The following is a 20,091-nucleotide window of genomic DNA, read 5'->3' as shown; positions in this document are numbered from 1 at the left end:
GTTTTCTGGATCAAAACAAAAACCTAACTTATAGTTAAAGACTGTATAAATCGGGGGGAGGGGGGGGATATCTTTTATGTAATAACTATTAATACATTGAGTGGCAAAGTTCTCTGTGATCTGGCTATTGAAACTCTAAAACTGTAAGAGTTAAATAGCAAATTAATTTTGATTAAAGAGAAATATTTAAGGTGCCTGTAGGAGAGGTTGCATGGCACCCTTTTTTCCACCAAGAGGGAATATGCACAGTGATGGCATGGTTGCATAGAATTTTAGGAAAGACAACACAGAATTTGTCTTTCTGTGCTCCTTTGTGGTGTGCAGACCAGCTTTTAAGACATAGCTGAACATAGTTAAGCTTTCTTCTCGAGTTCCAAAGAGAAGAAGCAAGGACAAAAGGATGCCATCGCTTTTCTGAAATCACATTTGTTACAAAGGGAAGAAATTATAATCCAAAGGGATGTGACTTTTTTTAATAAGATTTTCACCTGCCTTTTATGGATAAAACAGTGCAGTAGGGCAAATAAAAGGCATTGCTGAACTAGACTATCAAAAGAGGGATTTGGAGTATATTGTCCTGTCTTTATGGAATGGATAAAGTGGATGGGATTACATACACTCTCCAGGTCATTTGGAGACACATTGTTCAAGAACTTTTACTTTCCTAGTTCAGGCAAAGTTTCTGACTTAGTGGTGTAAGCTTTAGTTTTGTTACATTTTTTGTTTTAAGAACATAATTTTTGTTTTTACCGTGTGCTGCTATACTTTAGAAGTCTTTCTTACAAAACAAGGTTGAGCAGAAAGTTATTCACTTGACAGATATCCTGTCAGAAAGTGTGAAGTCCTATGCCTTTCTAGAGTACTGAAGTTAATGGCACAAAAATGAGCAAAAATAAAAAATTCCAGCATCAAGATACAGACTGAGACAACCTTAACTCTTCCTTTATTGAGCAGGCAATAGCTGTCAGTTTTTACAGGAGCATGTTCCAGATACAGCAGCAAATAATGAGGGGATTTGTTGGAACTTGCCAGAGGTTGCAGTCACTCTGTCCTGAGGTCTGGGACCTCAGCTCTGCTGCACTGATGCTGACCCTACTGTCCTTTCCTACTTGTGCAGTGTGTATATTCAGACACACTTAGTGTGCTGCCTTTTGCTTTTGAATTCTAAAGTTTGTGGCAGTAGCAGGATGAAAGATATGCTGGGGAAGGGAGGAAGTTGGAATGATAACTGTTGTGTGGTACAAAATTAGCTGTAAGTGATTTTAAACAGCATTGCAGATCTCATGAAAAATATAGCAGATGTGATTCTGTGGAGCTGGAAAGTGTTTAAGTGCAGATAGCAATTGTTCAGTACCATTTTACTTAAAGATAATATTGTTTTACAAAGCAAACTGTATTATATGCCACAGTAAAATATGTTTTTCTTTTCTCAGTGGATGCTTTTGTGGGGAATAGAACAGCATTTCTCAAAGAGGTTGGACACATGACTATGTTAGTAGGGATTGTAACACTATTTGGTGATTTTTAATGAGTTTGAGTTATGCTAAACTAAAAGGAAAAAGATCATTCTGTGTTACTGAAGGGTTTTTTCAGTGAATTGATTTTGCTTTGGTCAGGTAATTCAACACTTTCCTGAGCTCTTGACCTGAAACAAGGCAAAGCTTTGCAGCCTTGACTGGATTTCAGATTGCAGTTTTAGGTTCCTTTGAAGTTGAAACTCAAAGAAAAATTGAAGGGATGAACTCCTTGAAGTGAAACAGAGAAAAAGGTTTGCATGAAAACCTTATGAATCAAAATGACTTTGTTTCACACAGGTCTGGCCATAAAATATCATATGATAGTGAAAACAACAGTTAGTCTAGAGATATGGAGAAATATGTATTCTGGGAATGAGACATAGTGGGGACTATAGACCAGAAATAAATAGCTAGAGAAAGAAAAGTTCCAAATAAATAAATCTGAAATAAAAACTTTAGTTCTCTAACTGTGTAAATCAATTACACTTGTTTTCTATTTTAATACTATGAAATAATTTCCTTTTTGAAATATGACACTGTTACAGGAAGGTTCCTCACCTCTCAGAGAAACACCAGAATCTCCAAGCTCTGTGTCCATTATCTTGTTATTTCTCAGCAGCTTAAGCTGCCATTCAGAGGAAATGATAATTTGTTTCATCCATCTACAGCTGGATCCCTTGAGCCCAATGGCAAATTAACCAAAAGTACTGGAAAGTTGTACTTCTCATTGCATGTTAAATACCCTAGGAATCTACCAGATTTCTTTCAGCTAAGGGATATTCATGCCCCCCAAAATGCTGTGGCCTGGCAAATATCAGGCTAGAGCATTGATTTTACCATTAGGCAAGACTGAAAGATAAATGATTTTATTTATTCAAAAACAATGATTTACAGTGATGCAACATTTACAAAATTATTTAAAAATTATTTGAATTATAATTAACTGCAAGTATCATCCTTGCTAACTTTATTGTATTATCTATATTTTAAGCCCTGACTAATTAACTTTTGCAACCTACCAAAGGCTGGACCACTCATGCAGAGTTCTTAGAGCAATACTTTTCTAGAGTTTATTAGTAAATGGTTCCTGAAACCTTTGCAATCAGGAGCTCATTTTCCTGATTACTTCTCATCTCCACCACTTTGCACCTGTTTATTCATCTGGTTTTATGTTCTGATATTCTTCCTGCTGTTTACAGCTTCTTTAAAACAGAATGGTATCATTTTAAAAATTGTCTATTGAGATAACTAATGATCATTCAAGCTTCTTTTTCTGAGATTTTTTTGTAATATAGGTCAAAGCAAGTTTTCTCTAGAATGTGCATTTCAGATAAACATGAGCAAGGACTTATATTACCATCGTGGTAAAGTCTGTATCTACCTTCCAGTTCTTGCATAAAATTCATTTGATTTAGGAAAAAGCCAGGAGCACCTTATTTGATTATATTTGCCTTCTCCTAATGACTTTCATTAACAAAAATGTTCAATTTGCACTTAAAAGATTAATCTTAATGCTCATAGAATCATAGAATTGTTTGGGTTGGAAGAGACTATAAAGATCCTCTAGTTCCAGCCCCTGTAGCAAGGACAAGGCCACTTTTCAAGAGAACAAGTATCTCAGAGCCCCTTCCAGGCTGGTCCTGACCACCTCCAGGGATGGGACATCCACAGCTTCTCTGGGAAAGCTGTTCCAGTACCTCACGACCCTCACAGTAAAGAATTTCTTCCTAATATCCAGTCTAAACCTGCCCTCTTTCAGTTTAAAACCATACTCTTTTCTTAATACTACGTGCTCTTGTAAGAAGTCCCTCTCCAGCTCCCTTGTAGGCTCCTTTGAGGACTGGAAGTTGCTATAAAACCTCTTTTGCTATAAGAGTGTTCTCTTATGAAAGACTCTGCTGAGAAAGAACATATGGGATTTTTACATTTTTAGATTGGTGGTTTGCTGTAAATTTTTCCAAAAAGAATATTGGAAACAATGTAGTGATTCTTAGTTTCCATATAAGGGAACTTGACCTCTGAATTCTCTATCTTCTCCCAGCTTGGTGGGAATAAACACTATCCTATATTTTGAAACCTGATTCAAAGTTAATGATGAATAAAACTTCTCTTGAAATGATAAGTACATTAAATGTCACTGGAATGATATTTTTCCAAACAAGAGTGTCTACCTCCCTAAAACAAAATATTGCTTTAATAATGAGTTTAATATTTTCTAGAAACACACTTTGAGTAAGAATGAGTAAGAAATATTGTATAAGCTGTGATAATTCTCATTGCTAGCTATTGCCAAAAGTAATAGTCATCAACACAAATTTAATCTGCATAGGCTCTGATCTTCAGCAAGACTTCCATCAGATAGTTTGTAATATCTGGTTTTCCTGTATTTCTGTAAACAGGAAAGCAAACAGAACACTGGGCTTTATACATTCAGAGTCTAGATAGGAAAGAAGGTCATGGCAGGGGTGTTCTGTCAGCAATTTGGGAAATAGTGAAAAAATAAATACATAATTTGACAAAACAATGCTCTGAAATTTACTACAGGGGAAAGAAAAACAGTGAACTCCATAATTTTACTAGTCAACTCAAACAAGAAGAGCACGGGTTTCCATTTCACTGAAGGCTAGAGGAATTATGAGAATAACATTGTTATCTTTGTGATAGCAAACTGATTTACTAGAGAAAGCAGATACTTTGCAATTTCATAAACATATTAAAGCATTATTTTATCAAGAAAAATTCAATAAATACCTCCATGACCAGCAACTGTGATACATAAGATATTCCTGTGAAAGGATGTTCTAATCCAAAGACAGGAAGAATGTTGCTTTTTAATACATTTGAAGTAGAAGATACAACCTAATCAGAAATGCCCTGTATTTTGAGAAGGCTTGGCATAAAACCATCTCCTATTCAGTTGTCCTGTGGGCATTTATGTGCAGGGCTGTTATGAACTGTCACATTGACATTTCAGAATCTTTGTCAGTGAAGCTTGATGTTTAAGCCACTTAGTTTAGCAGCATTTTGCATAAACAAATCATGGATTCCAGAATTGGCCCTTCTGCAGAAAGTGGAACAGTGAAATATGCTACAGATTTGTGGACATGCAAGTATCTGATTTTAGTGAGATTTAGCACAAGTCCAGCAGCCATATGACTGAACAGATCACACAAGCCCAAATGATTTCCCAGTAGCAAATGAAGAATTTTCATTAGTAAACCTGTAGAAAGCATAGAGCAGAACAGAAACATACAAAACATACAATCACATGAAACAGCAACAGAACGTTCTGGGTTGAGTTTCTGCAGTGGAAAGCTGACATTTAAGGCATGCAGTGGGACTCCACAATGCTGATTAGACTTGTTCATGGCAGATAGGTTGCTTGAATTATGTGAAAGGAAGAAGGAAAAATAATGCTGGGAAGCCAAACTGCTTACTTTTAGAAACATGAAAGAGGAGCTTTCAGTAGGGCAAAATCTGAGTTGCTCCCATTGCCCCCCCTCATGTCTTGGGCATATTTTGTCTCATTTGGACTGAGGAAGGACAGCACCTCTGGGATGCACTAATGGGAATGTGGAGCTTTGTAGGGAGGTGAATTTACTCTGAGGAAAGTGAGGTTGGAGAAATTATAAGAATTTTTTTGACAGCGCTGCTTGGTTTCAGGAGACTGGGGCTTGAGGAAGTATCTCTGGAATTAACACTGGGCACAGTGTTAATGAGAAAAGGATTATCAGCTCTTCTAGCCCTGATTTGTACTAGAAGCTGTAAGAATAAGATGGTGTTCCTCACCCTATCACTTCATCCTCTTGTGAGCTGTTGTTTGGGTGTCCCTGATGAAGCCTATGTTTTTTTTAATTTCTCCTTTGAGTCCCTGATTTGAGACTTACTTGAGACCAGAGTCTAAGTAAAGTGGTTTCCAGGAGGTGAATAATTCCACATTCAAACTCAGCAGTATGGATGCGTGAATAATGATGGTCTTGGAGAACTGGGGATAAAAAATAAGCTAAAATTTCTGAAATCTCTAGAAAGAGTCTTTTGTTTTCTTCTGCTCTCATCCTTAGAAGGCACTTTCAACTACTGGCTGTTCTCTGCCAGTTATGTTGCTACCATTTATTTTCTCCTCTTCTTGCACACTCTGTATCTGAAGTAATCAAATGTTCAAATTTCATACATGCTCTGCTAAACCTTATTTCTCAGATGTTTGTTTCCTTTGAGAATAGAGATTCTCAAAGCCTGTTTATAAGGACTTTTGTTTACAGTGGTTTATTAAAAGGATCATATAATCAATATGCTACCTTTCGAAGGAGGCTAATCTTTTTTTCCATAATGCTTTTCAAAGAAATTGTCATCATAATTTATAATCATCCCTGTGAATTCATATTTTTATTACGTGTTTTCAAAGGATTTAACATAATGCGTGTCTTTTCAAATGTAGAAGACTCTATTAAATTACCTCTTTTTATTAAAATCTAGTTTTAAAGCAAGACTGAAATTGTTGGTTTAGTCTTCTTTGGTAATTTTTCACATGTAACATATAAGCCCAAAATTGTTGCATCGTTTCACCTATTCCTGCAAAACTGAAAACCACAAGCTTTTTACTCCAGTAATTTTTTGTTTGTTTGTTTGTTTGTTTCAAGACATTGCAGTTTTCTTGTTTTGAACCCCAATATTTGTTTAAAACTCAGATTGTTCTTAGTCTTGGTGTTATAGACTATAGTTTTTCTGCTACTAATTTATTGTCAGCTGAGCTGAGAGTTGCTCTGCACCAGGTGTTTATGAAACGCAGAATGTGTAATAAATTGGTAGCAACTTGCATTTTTATTGTAAGTAAATGAATGTAGTCTGTGTTCAGGCCAGAAAGGGCTGCAGTTCCAATATGTGCAATAGCACCAAGAGTATTTGGTGAAGTTAAAGTGGAGAAAATTAATATTAGGATGAAAAGCAGAATATGAATAATCAACCAGCAGTACTTATGCTGAAATTAAAAAATCAGCTGCAAATAGCTCTACTGGGTGAGGTTTGAGAGAGAATATAAGGGCTGAAATTGGACTTCAAGTTTCAGCTGTTGGTATAGCTGAGTGTTTATATATGGCTCTGCATTAAAGTCAAGTGTTATGAGTTTTGAAACTTAATTTTTACCAGGGGGAGTCAAATGGAAGAACAGTATGAAGTCAGGGTCTAACTCAGAGCATTTTCTTAATTCATTTGTAGCTAACTCTTGTAAAACTACCTAAATAACATTCCTGAATTGCAGCCTGCTTTTGGGAAAACTTGGGTATTAGTTGAGTTTTTTGCAGGCTACTGTAACCGTTCTCTATTGTTGTTCACAATGCCCAACCAAATATTGTTTCCAAGGGACAGTTAAAAGAGAACATGTAATTAACAATAGATAATTTTAAAGCAGCTCATTTATAGCATAAAATCAAAGCCAGAATTAATTCATAGCCAGAAAAGAACTCTGCAAATAAAGACTTCAAAATTAATTAGCTTTTTCTTAAACTTTTCCATTAAGACAATCTAACATATTGCATACTTCACTGTTAATGCGTTTTTGCAATTAAAATTTTTTAAGGTGCTGATATTAAAATCCCCTTGACAGCTATTAGACAGAAAAAAAACATGTTTTGAAGTCACTCTAATCCTATTTTTTCAGATGTGAGAGAATGAAATTAATGCAAATATCAACTGTTAAATATGTACCATAGTCAAAGCAATGAGAATTTCTTCACATATGCATGCAGACATATTTTTATCTGAAATTGTTCTTTTAAAAGTTTTTTAACAATTCAAAATAGAGGAACATAATGGGAACAATTAGGCTTGCTATTAAAAGACATTATGCATCAATGGATGAGCAGTGGATATGCATTATCCACAGTTTGTGGCATTTTTATGTGCATCACCTAGTGCAGAAAAACTTGATAAATTCTATCTTTACAATGAATTTTCCACTGTGTTGCGGATTGTATGATCAATCTCGTAGGACTGTGGATTGAAGAAAAAAAATTGATTAAAAAGAGTGAAACTCCGAGATACTTCTTGTGCATCCTACACCATATTTTATCCTAATAACAATGTATATAAGAGTAATAATATAAGAGTAGTATAACAATGTTTATAAGAGTAATTGCTTCTGCAGTAAATAAACATAAATAATTATTATTGTCAATTATCTTATGATACTTCTATATGAATGATATGTGTTCCAGATGGTGGGGGTTCTGATTGAGTTTGGTTCTTGTTTATGAACACTACCTTTCTTGATCATTATAATATTTCTTTCACTATTCTGCAGCATAAATTTATTGCACCTGTAAATGTCTTCCTTAGGAATCAAATGTCTACATTAACACTTTTCATTCAAGGGTAAGAACTGTAATGCTTCTTTGCAATTTTAGTCTGGAGGGGTTTTGAGTTTTATTCTCCTTCCCAGTGTGCTGTAATTTAAATGGGAGATAAAGTTTTAGCACCAAAATCTGTTAGTATAAGTAGATGCTCGGTATCAATCTTGGTCCATTAACTATCACTTTAAAATTCTACCTTAGGTAAGACAGCCAATAGTTCTCTTGGCTGGACAAGTCTCTTAGCAGAAGTAATGATAGCTTACTGGAATTCTGTAGAGGGATAGAATGTAAGAAACTATAGTGCACAAGGTAATCTCACCCCTGAGCAGTTGCAGCTGCACTAATTATCAAAGATTAGGAACAGGCCTGCCTGCCTTTAGCAGGCCACAGCTGTGTCTAGTAAGGATGAGTGCTGTAAAAGAGTGGGTTAGCTGTGTGAGAAGGGGGTTGGAGTTTGTTGGTTGTGCTGTGAAGAAGAAGGAGTCAGTGCTGGGAGGAAATACCCATGAGAAATCACCAAGAAGGTGCGAGAGCTGTGTAATAACATGGTAAGAGAGTTCTTGAAATATTTTTCTGAAGCCAGAGGAATAATCTATGTTTACATACCTTTGCAAAAACATGAAAGTCAGCATTGTTTCATAAGTGTACATACGGCCTGCTAATATTAGCAAAACTACTGAAATGTGTGGACTTTGTAGTTTCTCATTTTCTCAGTAGAAGCCTTTACTACTTACACATACTTAGCTGTATATCTACCAGTATTCATTTTATTTACTGGAAGCATAGACTTTTTTTAACTTTCATCTTGCAAATTTTTAGGCTCATGTATCCCTATATAGCTTTTACACCAGCTCATTCTTCCTGTCCCTATTCCCTAACGACCTAACCACTTGTGTATAAAACTTTAAATTTACTTGTGTCTGTGGTTGCTGTATTTTATATGATATGCTTTCAGTATACTTTGAGGTTTGCAAGGAGCTAATAGATGTTCTAAAGCAGAGAGGAAAACACGATGTGTTGTTTGCAACTACTTTTTTTTTTCTTTTCATTTTTTACTTCTACTTCAGAGCACTATAAATATCACTGCATTTCTCTGATTCATGCTCAGGCTAGCTGAGCTATGTCTTTCTGAAATTCTTAACTACTCCTCTCCTTTTCAAGCCCTCTTCTGTCTCCCCCCTTTTAAGGTTTCTCAATTTCTTTGTGCTTTCCTATCAACCTCAACAGTTTGTTTTCCCCTTTCATAATTCTTTCTCTAATCATTGCTCTGATTATTTCCCTCCTCAGTCTGTCTTCACAGCCATGTACTCACACATGTGTGCACACAGGAGTGCCATGCCCAGGAAAGATTTGGAAAGGAACTTAACAAGAAAGCAGAATAGACTGTGCTGATCAGATGCAGGCAAGCGTACTTACCACACCACTATTTAGACTTACCCCTCTTTTTATTCTGGATGTTTTTCCCTCTCCAAAATGTGTAGCCCTCTGCTTTTTCCTGCCTTTAGTTCCATCCCTAAATAGCCTATAAGTCTTGTGCAATTCTGAGCTATGTTTTCCATGCATCCCATGATCCATGGCAGAAACTCCCTTGGTCTGAAAGGGTTTTGGGGGGAGCTGCTATCAGTGGCTCATGGTGATGGGCTCCATGCTCACGCACTGCAGCTGGGGCTGTGCTGTGACAGCCTCAGACAGGATTTTTGTTACTTGTGTGCATCCTTGATTTGAGTCAGATGGGCTTGAATGGTTTGATGGCTCCTGTGGTGGGCCTGGGAGCAGCCTGGCAGGGTGTTATTCTGACTTCTGCCCTGCCGTTGGTTCTCTGAGCTCCTCTGCAGGTGTGCAGATGGGCATGCTTTCTCAGAACCTGACACTTTCTGGATATTCTCATCCCCTCAGTAAATAGTCTAAATTAATACTCTAGTGCTGCGATTGAAACAGACACTGACAAATTAGAGTGTGTGCCAACCAGGGCAGCCCCCAAGGTACCCATCTAACATCTTACTAATCTCACAGCTCATCCATTATGTGAAAAAGATGTAAAAGTGATTTCTAGAAAGTTGCCAGGACACAGTCATTCCCATTTGAAAGCATTGAAGGGAAAGAATGAAAAAAAGGGGATGTGGAGCAGATGTTTCTTCTGATATTTTTACATCAGTTAAAAAGGTTGAATTCTGTTGGCAGTGCAAGTTGCTTAGTGATTAATGGAAATGACAAACATGATGCATTCCCTCTAAATTGGTGTCATGTTGATAGAAGACATTTTGATTGAGATAATGTAAATGCTGATGTGAGGATTTGTTTTCACAATGTTATAGTCCCTTTCTGTTCATTGAAATTGTGCCCAGCTCCTCTGGGAAACCCACTATTTGGTTAGGTGTCTGTCAGTCTGTGTGCATAGCAGTGGTTTCGTAAGCAAGCTACTGTTCTGTGGTTTAGTGTTTGGGGTTTTTTCAAACATAAGCTTTTAACTTGAGATTTTTAAGAAATTTTATTTAACTAGTTGTTGATTTGTTTTGGATTTTTGCCCAATAACTTGTAGTTTTCCTCAAGTATAACTTGTATTCGGATAGAACCGAGAAAGGTACCACAATTTCCTTCACAGGATTGTTGGTTATGAGAAGGTTGGATACAAAAACATTTAGGGATCTGGGATGGGGAAAAGGAAGAAAAGGGGCAGGGATTTATGACAATTGCAACTGTTGAGACTGGTAAAAATAAAACTGGATTGCAGTCCTATAAATGAATATGTGGGCAATGGATTTTGGAGACAGTAAAAACAAAAACTGACACTACATTGTTTCAAAGCTGGGTAATGAGAATATCTGCATGTTCATCAGAGCATTATTCAACATTGATGAGGATGTTCAGATCTGAAGAAAGATCAAATGCTCTGATATCCATGGCAGGAAAGAACCAGTATATACTTAGTGAAGGAGAATACTTTGGTTTATTCAGTGTCCCTGCTATTTGTAGCCACTTACAGATAGCTTGTGTTATAGTAAGGTTCCAGATAATCTGTATCTTTGACCTGCGTTTACTGGAGTTATCACTCCTACTTTGACCTGGTATAATATGCTGAGGTTTTCACTCATCTGTGTTTTCTGTAGGCAGTAACCAAGGATTTGTTTTACACTGATGGGAAATTGTGAAGACAGGGTTTGGCCCTTGTCTCTTCTTTCCATTACCCTGCCAATACAAAGTAAATGAGAACTGGAGTAGAACTCATACTTTTTCTTTAAGAGTATGGATTTTTCAAAATTTCTTTCTATACCAACCTTGAAGCTTTTTGCATGGAAAGAGGGATAGGAGGAAGAAGGGAACAAGATGGTATTGGCAGTGTTCCTGTTACCACCCAGCTGGAGAGGACTCAATCGAGCTCCAGGCAGCTCTGAAGCTTTCTGTGGCTGGGCCCAGTGTAAGTTCAACACAAGTATGCTGAATATCTGAGTATGGTGAATATCGGAGTTTCTCTGACATCATTCCCTCTCAAATGCAGGGCTCCGGAATGAAGTACAGCTACACAAATGTGCAACACTATCCAGATTTAAAATGAAACTGTGCCATTTCTATCCTGAACAGGGTTTTGTTCAGTCCCAAAACCCATGCTTAGTTTTTGTTTTTGGGTTGTGGTTTTTGGTTTTTTTTTTGATTGGCTGGGTTTTTTGTGTTTGTGTATCCTTGGATGACTTCATTCACAAAAGTACCTTGTTAAAAATTGGTGTCTAATTATACTTTCTTGTAATGTCTTTAGGCTGACATGGTTACAAAGATGCTAATCGTCTAATCTATGGCTTGTAATTTAAAATCACTGCTAAATTTGTTTAAAAATCCATTTTGGTTCAGCCATTTGTATTTAAATTAATGTCTCCCTTCCTCCCCTCTCCCAGCCCAAAGCAAAGAACAAAGATGAGTGAGAAACAGAAACACCTCTTCTTTTGCCATTAATGTGTTGGCTTTTCCTGTATTTGTAGCAAATTCCAGGGTTGAACTACTGTGTAGTACCTCAAATTGCAGTTTTCACCCCTATAGCAGTAATTTTCCCTATTATCCCAGTGGCAAATAATCTTGTGCTCTTTCTCACTCTGATGGCAAAGCCTCTATTTTGTTCTCTTTTTTACCATAATGGTAATTGTTGTGTTTATCACTGACATAACTGAGCCTAGAGTGAACTTGACAAAAAATCTGCAAATTTCCACATATTTTAGGTTTTACTGCTTTTAATTTCATTTCTGTTTCTATGAGGCATATTTGGATGTTGTGCTAATGGTGAGAACACTTTATATGTTCATTAGGTCACAGTTGAAGGCAGAGGGAGCGTGTGAGGAAGATACAGAAGCTTGTAGAAAGCTGAAGCTTAGATCAATGGCAATGTGAAGAGGGTTTATGCTCAGTCATGAAGGAACTTTGCTTTTGGAAAGTTTTAGTGGCATGAGAGCCAGTGCAGCCATGGACAGAAATGAACAGTAATCCAAATAAAAAGCACTGAAATTGCCTCTCTTGGTTTATCTTCCCTATTAAATAAAAAAATTAAAAACAAAAGAAACCCCTATGCTGTCTATTTATATAATACTTTTTATTTCTATAGTTTATATTTAGGATTCATGTGTATATAACACTATATGTACACTATTCTGTAAATATGCAAAATATAATAATGGGGTTTTTTTGGGAAGCTATTTTAGGGATTTTGAGTTGCAAAGCTACTCAGCATTGGGAAGGATTATGCTTGGGGGGATTAACCAATTGTAGAAGCAATGGTTGAGGAAAACTGCTGACTTGTTTCATTTTTTTAATTCAGTTTTGTAGAAGTGGTTGTTATTGATGGCTGATTTGCCTTGTAGTTCATTGCTTAAGATTCTATGAATAAAGAAAGCAACATTTAGGCTTGAATTAATAGAAGTATATATTATGGAACATGCAAATTAATCTGGTTGTGCTGGCCATTTTCCATTTTTATATGCTAAGCTTCATGAAAAAAATGGGGAATCCAGAGAAGAGAGAAAATAATATAGAATGCAACCAGTGATCAATGTGAACAAACTTGGCCATTTTAATGTACAGAAAATATTTATGTCTGCAAATAGACAAAAGAGGGTTGCAAGGAGGAGTGCAGTAACTTATCCTCGAAATTCATTGTGAATTAAAAGATAAATTATAAGTTTAAGTTGCAGCAGAACAGCCCCACTGTGTAGAGAGTTGAACAAATGCTAAAGGGATGGTGCAGGTTTAGGCTGCCTTGGTGTGTCGTGGAATTTACATCATTTTAAACCAGACTCTGTCAGGAATGATACATGCATGCAATTGAGTTTTTGGGTTTTTTTTGTTTTGTTTTTTTTTTGGGAGATGGATTCGATTATCTTTGAGGTTTGCCACAGCCATGTGATTCTGTTGTTATACTAATTATGACCACAAAATTATTCTAGTTTTTATCTCAGCACTTATTTCTTCAAATATAGTTTCAGTAATTGAACTACATTTTCCAGGAATCTTGTAGAATGATGGAGTATTTATTTAATGGGACGTTGAGGGTAATGGAATTCAAGTCTTGGGCTTTAGGTTAACTTTGTATGTGAGCTGTCATGTGTAAAATAGTTGTGTGGTATGGAAAAGACTCTTGCTAATGTCATGTGATGATAGTGAAAGGATGAAGCTTTGAGCTCTTAGAACTCGTGTTCTTGCCCTTGGAAGCTGTGAGAGTCCAAGGGCCCCTAAAATTATGGTAGCCCAGAAAAAACAAATCCCAGTTTCACTGAGCAGGTATTTAAAGACGCCAGGAGTTGTTTTTTCTTTACTTCTGGGACTGCAGTAGCTCAGTTCAACTTCTGGCTGAGGAGGCAACCTAGCCGCCATGGATGAAAAATAGCGTTTGATCTGAGTTTTACTGCAACTGAAAAATCAGTGGCTAAAGCATGGGTCTTGTCATACACGTGTGATTTGGTGGACTTGTTCGTGATACTTTCTAGTTTTCTTCAATTTTCTTTTATACAGTGAAAGTTACCAATTGCCTAATGGCACTTACTTGTGAAAATTGCCTTTTTTTTTTTTTTCTTTGCTGGTTGCTGTGGATCTATAGCAACATTTCTTTAAGAACAGAGTAAATTACTTTTCTTGCAGATGCAACATGAGCACAAAAATTGTAAGTATTACACTCAGGGCTTTAGAGGTTTTAGTTTACTCTAATTTTCAGTTATGCATGAAGTCAGGAAAGGCAGGTTTTCTGTTTTCCACTGTCTTTGATAATGAGGTGATATTACAATGGCAAGGGCATGCCGCCTTTGGTCACTTTCTTAGTCCTTGTTTTTTACCTGGAAAGTCATTTGATTGTAATTGAATTAACTGTAACTGCATCTAGAGTAGTTGTATTTCATCAGAAAGGAATTCCTGGAGTTCCCTTAAGCATCACAGTAGATCATTTCAAATATCAAAGTTCATCTTTTTATGTCCAGTTTGTATACACACCATATTTAGGGTGTGCATAAAGCTGCAGCTCATTGAGCAGTTGTTTCCTTCCTGCACATGAACTTGGCTGCAGTTGCTGGCGCATCCAGGTGTGGTTTCCAAGTGCTCCCAGACTGGGCACAGAAATTCAGTATTGCAGCCAGCTGGGTGTGCTGGCCTGTTCCTACTGCTCTGGCCTGTCCAGGTGAGCACAATGTGAGCAGCCACAGCTGCTTCCTGCACGGTGGGGGCCAGCAGCCTTGAAGGTCTTACAGCTTTGTCCTGCTAGAGCCATATATTTTGCTGAAAGTGCTGCTTCTTGTGCTTTTCCTCATCGAGGTAACCTAATTTTACAGTGGCATTCTAGCTTCAAGTACCTGATATTTAGTATGTGGCTTGGGGTGATCCACTTTCTGGTCATGCAGAACTTGCTCTCTCTAAGAGTCCATCATAAATTTAATGTGAGGAACTACTGTTGGGTTTGCAAGACAAATTTTTATTCTAGTTAGGATTTTGTCTATGTATCACTGCCACCTTTTATTTGGAGGAGAGTGTTATTTTACCAAGTATTTTCAAGATACTTTTTAACCAAGGAAGACTTTTTTGAAGGGGTCTTTGGCAGTATGCAGAAAGCAAACCAGGTGTTTCATTACTTTTTTTTTTTAACATTAATGTTATTGTGTAATACGTAAAAATGACAAGAAAAGAATCCTAAAACAGAGGTCTTGGTTACCTTAGAACCTTCTCTGTGTAGGATCAGATTGTTTTAGGTCTTTTTAATGTTCTGGAGCTCTTTTTCAGATGAGTGTGCATACACTAAGAATGATAAGTAGAAATGTATTCAAATAACACAAATAATTTTAGATACATATGCAATTCTAGATCAGAAATGTGATGTTTTCTTCCTTAGCTTTCATTTCCTCCTTCTGTCGCTGTTTGACTAATGAGGTTTTTTTGGTTTTTTTGATTGTCCTTGGGTTTGATGGTCCTTTTGATTTGTAATTAATTTTTTACTTCAGCTGAAGGGGTTGTGAGCTTCTGTAAACTGGCAGCCTAAAAATGTGGAGAGGGCAAAGCCAGGAATGGTCAACCAAAGTTTCAACCAAATTTTCTTTTCCAATAGCAAATGACCAAAGGCACCCCTACTATTTGAGAACCTGGTAAACACTACATCAGAAAACATTTCATCTCAAAGTCATATCTGAAAAGGTGACTTCTCACAGTGTGAGATTTAAAAGTAAATACTTGTTCACACTTATTTTTGTCTGACTTTAACAGTACGTATGCTTATTTTAAGTTGGCTATAACTGGAGAACTAATTGTAAAATGTATTTTACTTTTCCTGTTCTTAGACGTTAGAAATGTTGAGTTCCAAGCTACAGAATTTTTATATCCAGACTTGAAAAAACTGCCAGACATAAGGCCTGGTTCCTACCATTGCAGACATTGTCCTACAGAATAGCAAGAATGTTGAAGTAGTGTTGCATCATGTTGGCTTTGTGTGGAGCTTTTTAAAAACTTTTCAATATACTTGAGGTAGCACAGCAACCCAGCAGCTGTGTGTCAGAATACAGAAGGATATTTTTCTTTCATATACATCTTGTTTTGACTATGATGAAATATCTAGTTCTTCTAACTTGCCTTAAAAGAATTGCAAGATATAATTTCTCTGCTACATAGAATTGCAATGTGTAAAGGGTGAGTATAGGTTTAATGTAGATAAGCACAGAGAAAATTCTGCTGACGGAGCAGGAACTTACAATGTACATGTATTGATGCATAAAAATGTATTTTTTAACATTTTCCATTTTCCAGTTGTCTTCTGAATATATGTTGTAATAAAGCAACAAATCTTAATTTATTCTTTTAAAATAAATTTTGGTTATGACATTTCAGTGAGTGTGCAGCTATTTTTTGAGTAAGCTTGGAGTTTTTTGCCCTTCATTTGATGGTTGTGCTTTTAGGGCTCAAGAGTTGAAACCAGTTTGAGTTACAGAAACCCAAGCACCTCAGAGTCTATTTAGCTTTTAGTATTTTTCCAAGAATTTGAAAGTGCTGGAGAGACACAGCTAGACTTTGTGGATCTGATGCATTGCCTATTTTTGTCACTTTTGCTGTCATTTAATTCCATCCATTTTACTGTATCTACACCTTTGCTACATTCCTGTAAAACTGAGATTTACTCCTATATTAGCAGATGTTTAAAGGAGTATATTCCCTGCAGCAGCCATGTTCACTGACAGAAACAAAACATATTGCAACATATTCATTGAGCCACATAGTGCAGACTGTCATGCCAGGTAATCTATTTATAATGAGCTTTGCACTTATAAAAGGAGGCTGTTTGTCAGCCCTAAAATTAAAGCTGCCTTTTCCCAGAGTGATGGAAAAACTGTAGTTCACCAAGGTGGTAATGAAATTTTATGGGAGCATCATATAGGGCCACAGAGTTTCTAAATCCTTTTTGTCATTCAGCTGTTCTCCTTTTTGGAGATAGCCAGCAGCTGTGCCACCTGTGCAGAATGACTATACCTTGATTTTTACACCAGTCAGAAAGTAAAACAGGAGTGAGAACATCTGCTTCCCTCAATCACTTAAGAGCCACTGAAATCTAAGAGGTGTCAATTCTTTCCAACTTCTGACTAACATTCTTGAGCTGGAAAAAACTATTCTGTAAACTCTTCTTTGAACTATTTTTTTTTTCCTCTAATGTTTAAAATGGAGGGTTCTGAAAACTCAGAAATGATTGTTGACTTCCCCATCCATCACCACATTCTCTTTGGTGTCTAGAACCCATAAAGAAAGGCAGCAATGAAAATGCTCTTAAAGCCTGTGGAGCTACAAGGTTTGTTGTTAGTATTTGTTTCACTCTAGGCTGTTCTCCCTTAGCCTAGTTACCTAATCAAGCTTTTCTAAGAGAATATATTTTTCCCCTCAAGCCACGCTCATTCAAATCCACTGTTGTGAATGTTAGCTTAGTTAATGGTGGACTTCAAAATGCATTCATAGTTGCATTTATCAGCTAATTTAAATGGCTGGGTTTTCTGCCTAGACCAAGAAGCTTAGAGAAACTTAATGCTTCACGCAGAAAGATACAGTGGTTTTTGAATTTTTTTAAATGTTTATGGTTTTAAAACTTTTTATCTTCATGTTGGAACAGAGAAAACCCCTTCAAATTTTATCATAAAATGGATTTTGTGGTCTCAGTTTGATCTGTATTATTCAGGAGATTAAACTTTAAAAAGGTTATTGCATTTTCTGGTGCTCTTCTTTTTCTAGTTGTGATTCTTTTTGTGCATACTTTTTTCCTCATTCTAAGAGCTTCTATCACTGTTCTGACCAGGTTTTCACCTCTTGCAGCTTGTAGACAATTTTGATGCAATGAGAAAGCATGTGAAGAGTGAAGAAGCTGTTTGTAGGGAGGGGTTTTTTTCCCCTATTCTCCTCAGAAAGAATAGAAGTGACCTTTGAGAAACCCTAACAAACTGACAGCTGGATTTATTATGCTAGCAGTAGCTTTTCCAGACATCAGGGTGCTTTTGAGTTTTTACATTCAGCTTGGAAGATTTTGAGGTTTACTACTATTCTGAAGTCCCTTAAGACTACATATGTTGTGTATTTGGACCAGGTACCAAGAAAGCAAATATACATTTTTGGTATTTCACTTCTACTGGCTTGAAAAGCAAAAATCTGTTACCCTTGTGTCCTTAGTTCTCCCACATTTTTGTTTGTTTATTTTTCTTTCCTATCTTCCAGATGGAATCAGCACTACAAAGCCCTTCCCTCTCTCCCTCTGCCTCCTCTCTATGTGGATATATATAACCATTTCTGCTAATTTGCAAGTGAACACTGTAAACTTTATATCCAAATCTTGCATTTTGCTTCCTTGTCTTTTCTTAGCTCAGTTAGGTCTTTTGCTTTTTTATATTCACCTTTACCAGTTTTCTCATTTAAGCTATTTTGATTCTGCCATGGTCTCTTCCTTTTGTTCTGTGTTCCTTTTCTTCTCTGTTTTAGCATGCTTGGGTGGCTTCTAAAACAGCAGTCCTTAAATGTTCATCCTTTCATCCACTCTAGGTTTTCTTTGAGTTTCCTAATTTCTATTTTCACCTGTTCCATCTTACTGATCTTTCTGTGTAACATTTACAAAAGTAAGTAGTGGCTGATAAAATGTGCTGTCCTCCTTTCTTTGTCATCATCCACTTCAACATCTTGGCATCATGTCTTACTTTCCTCTGCTTCAGAGTTGCCTTCTGCCCAATGCTTGCTGCTATTGTTCTTTTCTTTATTCTTTTTTCTTTTCAAGTGGCTACTCTTTGCCATCCAAAGTCAACAATATCTCTTTCTGTCATCAATTGTTTTCATACACTGGAACATAACTGCTGTTTCCTATTGCACCTTTAATTACTGATTATTTTGTCAGTATGTGAAATTCACCTGTCCCTTCACTTTGTTCCTATGTGCCTGTGAAGTGATTTTTGTTACTGCTCACTGCACTGGTGCCTACCTTTACATTTTTATTGATTCCCATTTTTAAGATCTCTATGCATCTACATAAATGGCCTCAAGTTGTGCCGGAGGGGTTCAGAGTCACAGAATGGGTTGCAAAGCATTGGAACATACTGCCAGGGAAGTGGTGAAGTCATCATCCCTGGAACTCTTCAACAAAACCTGTAGACTCAGCACTTTGAAGACATGGTTTAGTAGTGAACATGGTGATGGTGATAGGTTGATGGTTGGGCATGATGATCTTAAAGGGCTTTTCCAACCTTAATTTTAGGTTCTATACACATGCATAATACCTCCCAGAAGACTATCCCACACTCATAACACTTTTCACAAGTTGAATTTGTTAAAAATGTCCCATTCTTTTACCTTCATTTGAAGAACAATCTTAATTTTTATTGGTTAGTGTTCAACATAATGTTGAAGTTTAACAAAGCTGACTTACTAAAAAGCATCCTTTTCTGTGCTATAAAACTCATACCTACATACCACTTTCTGTTTCTCCTGTTCTAAAGAATAGAAAGAAGGGTGTTGTGGCTAAACCCCTGATTTTCTATAAAAAACATTTGACTTCTAAAGAACCCTCTAATGTTGTTTTCTGAGTTGTAGCAGTATCTCTTTAAAAAAATTGGCCTGTGTTCTCAAAGGCAGCAAACATGGATAAAAATGTCATATGGCCTTACATAAAGGTCTGGTTACTACAGAGACAAAGCTTCCCTGATTTTCAGAAAGAGTTTAGAAAATGAAAACACAAACTTCATTAAGATCACAAACAATATTTTTTATCTTCTTGGCTTGACGTGGAGTGCATCCATTAAACTTTGCCTGTTGATATCACAACAATTATACATTGATGGAGTTAGTATTTTATGACATTTTTTTAGATAGTGTGTAGAAAGTGAGGGAAACACTTCTGAACAAAATAGGTTATGAATTCTGCATGAAGTGCCTGAAAACAGACACAGAGTCTCCTAGATAATGGAAGAATATGTTGACCTTTGTTTGTGGAGAAAGGGGAAATGGCTTGTAATGTCTTACAATTTAATAAAAGTGTCATCTACTTGTATAAAATTTACTTTGTCCTCTAATGAGCACATAAAACTTTCCAGATAAGTCCTTCTTTTGTAGCATCACAAGGAAATTGTAGATAGATAACAGCCTTTAGCCTTGTGTTCGTGCCACATCAACATTTGATTTTTTTTTTTTAACTCCACTTTCCTTCCCATATCTTGATATTTGGTTAGAGGCATTTAGATGTGCATGTGTGATCAGTCACTCATCATCAT

General features: G+C 36.6%; 1 protein-coding gene across 1 annotated transcript in view; it reads left to right on the top strand.

Annotated features, from left to right (window-relative positions):
- CNTNAP2 (contactin associated protein 2) overlaps positions 1 to 20,091 on the top strand; it is a 1,023,368-nt gene that overhangs the window by 666,467 nt on the left and 336,810 nt on the right. The gene's annotated exons all lie outside the window — the stretch shown is intronic.

Source organism: Ammospiza caudacuta, chromosome 1 (genome assembly GCF_027887145.1).
Source record: "Ammospiza caudacuta isolate bAmmCau1 chromosome 1, bAmmCau1.pri, whole genome shotgun sequence".
Classification (NCBI taxonomy): Eukaryota; Metazoa; Chordata; class Aves; order Passeriformes; family Passerellidae; genus Ammospiza; species Ammospiza caudacuta.
This window is presented reverse-complemented; position numbering and strand designations above follow the sequence as displayed.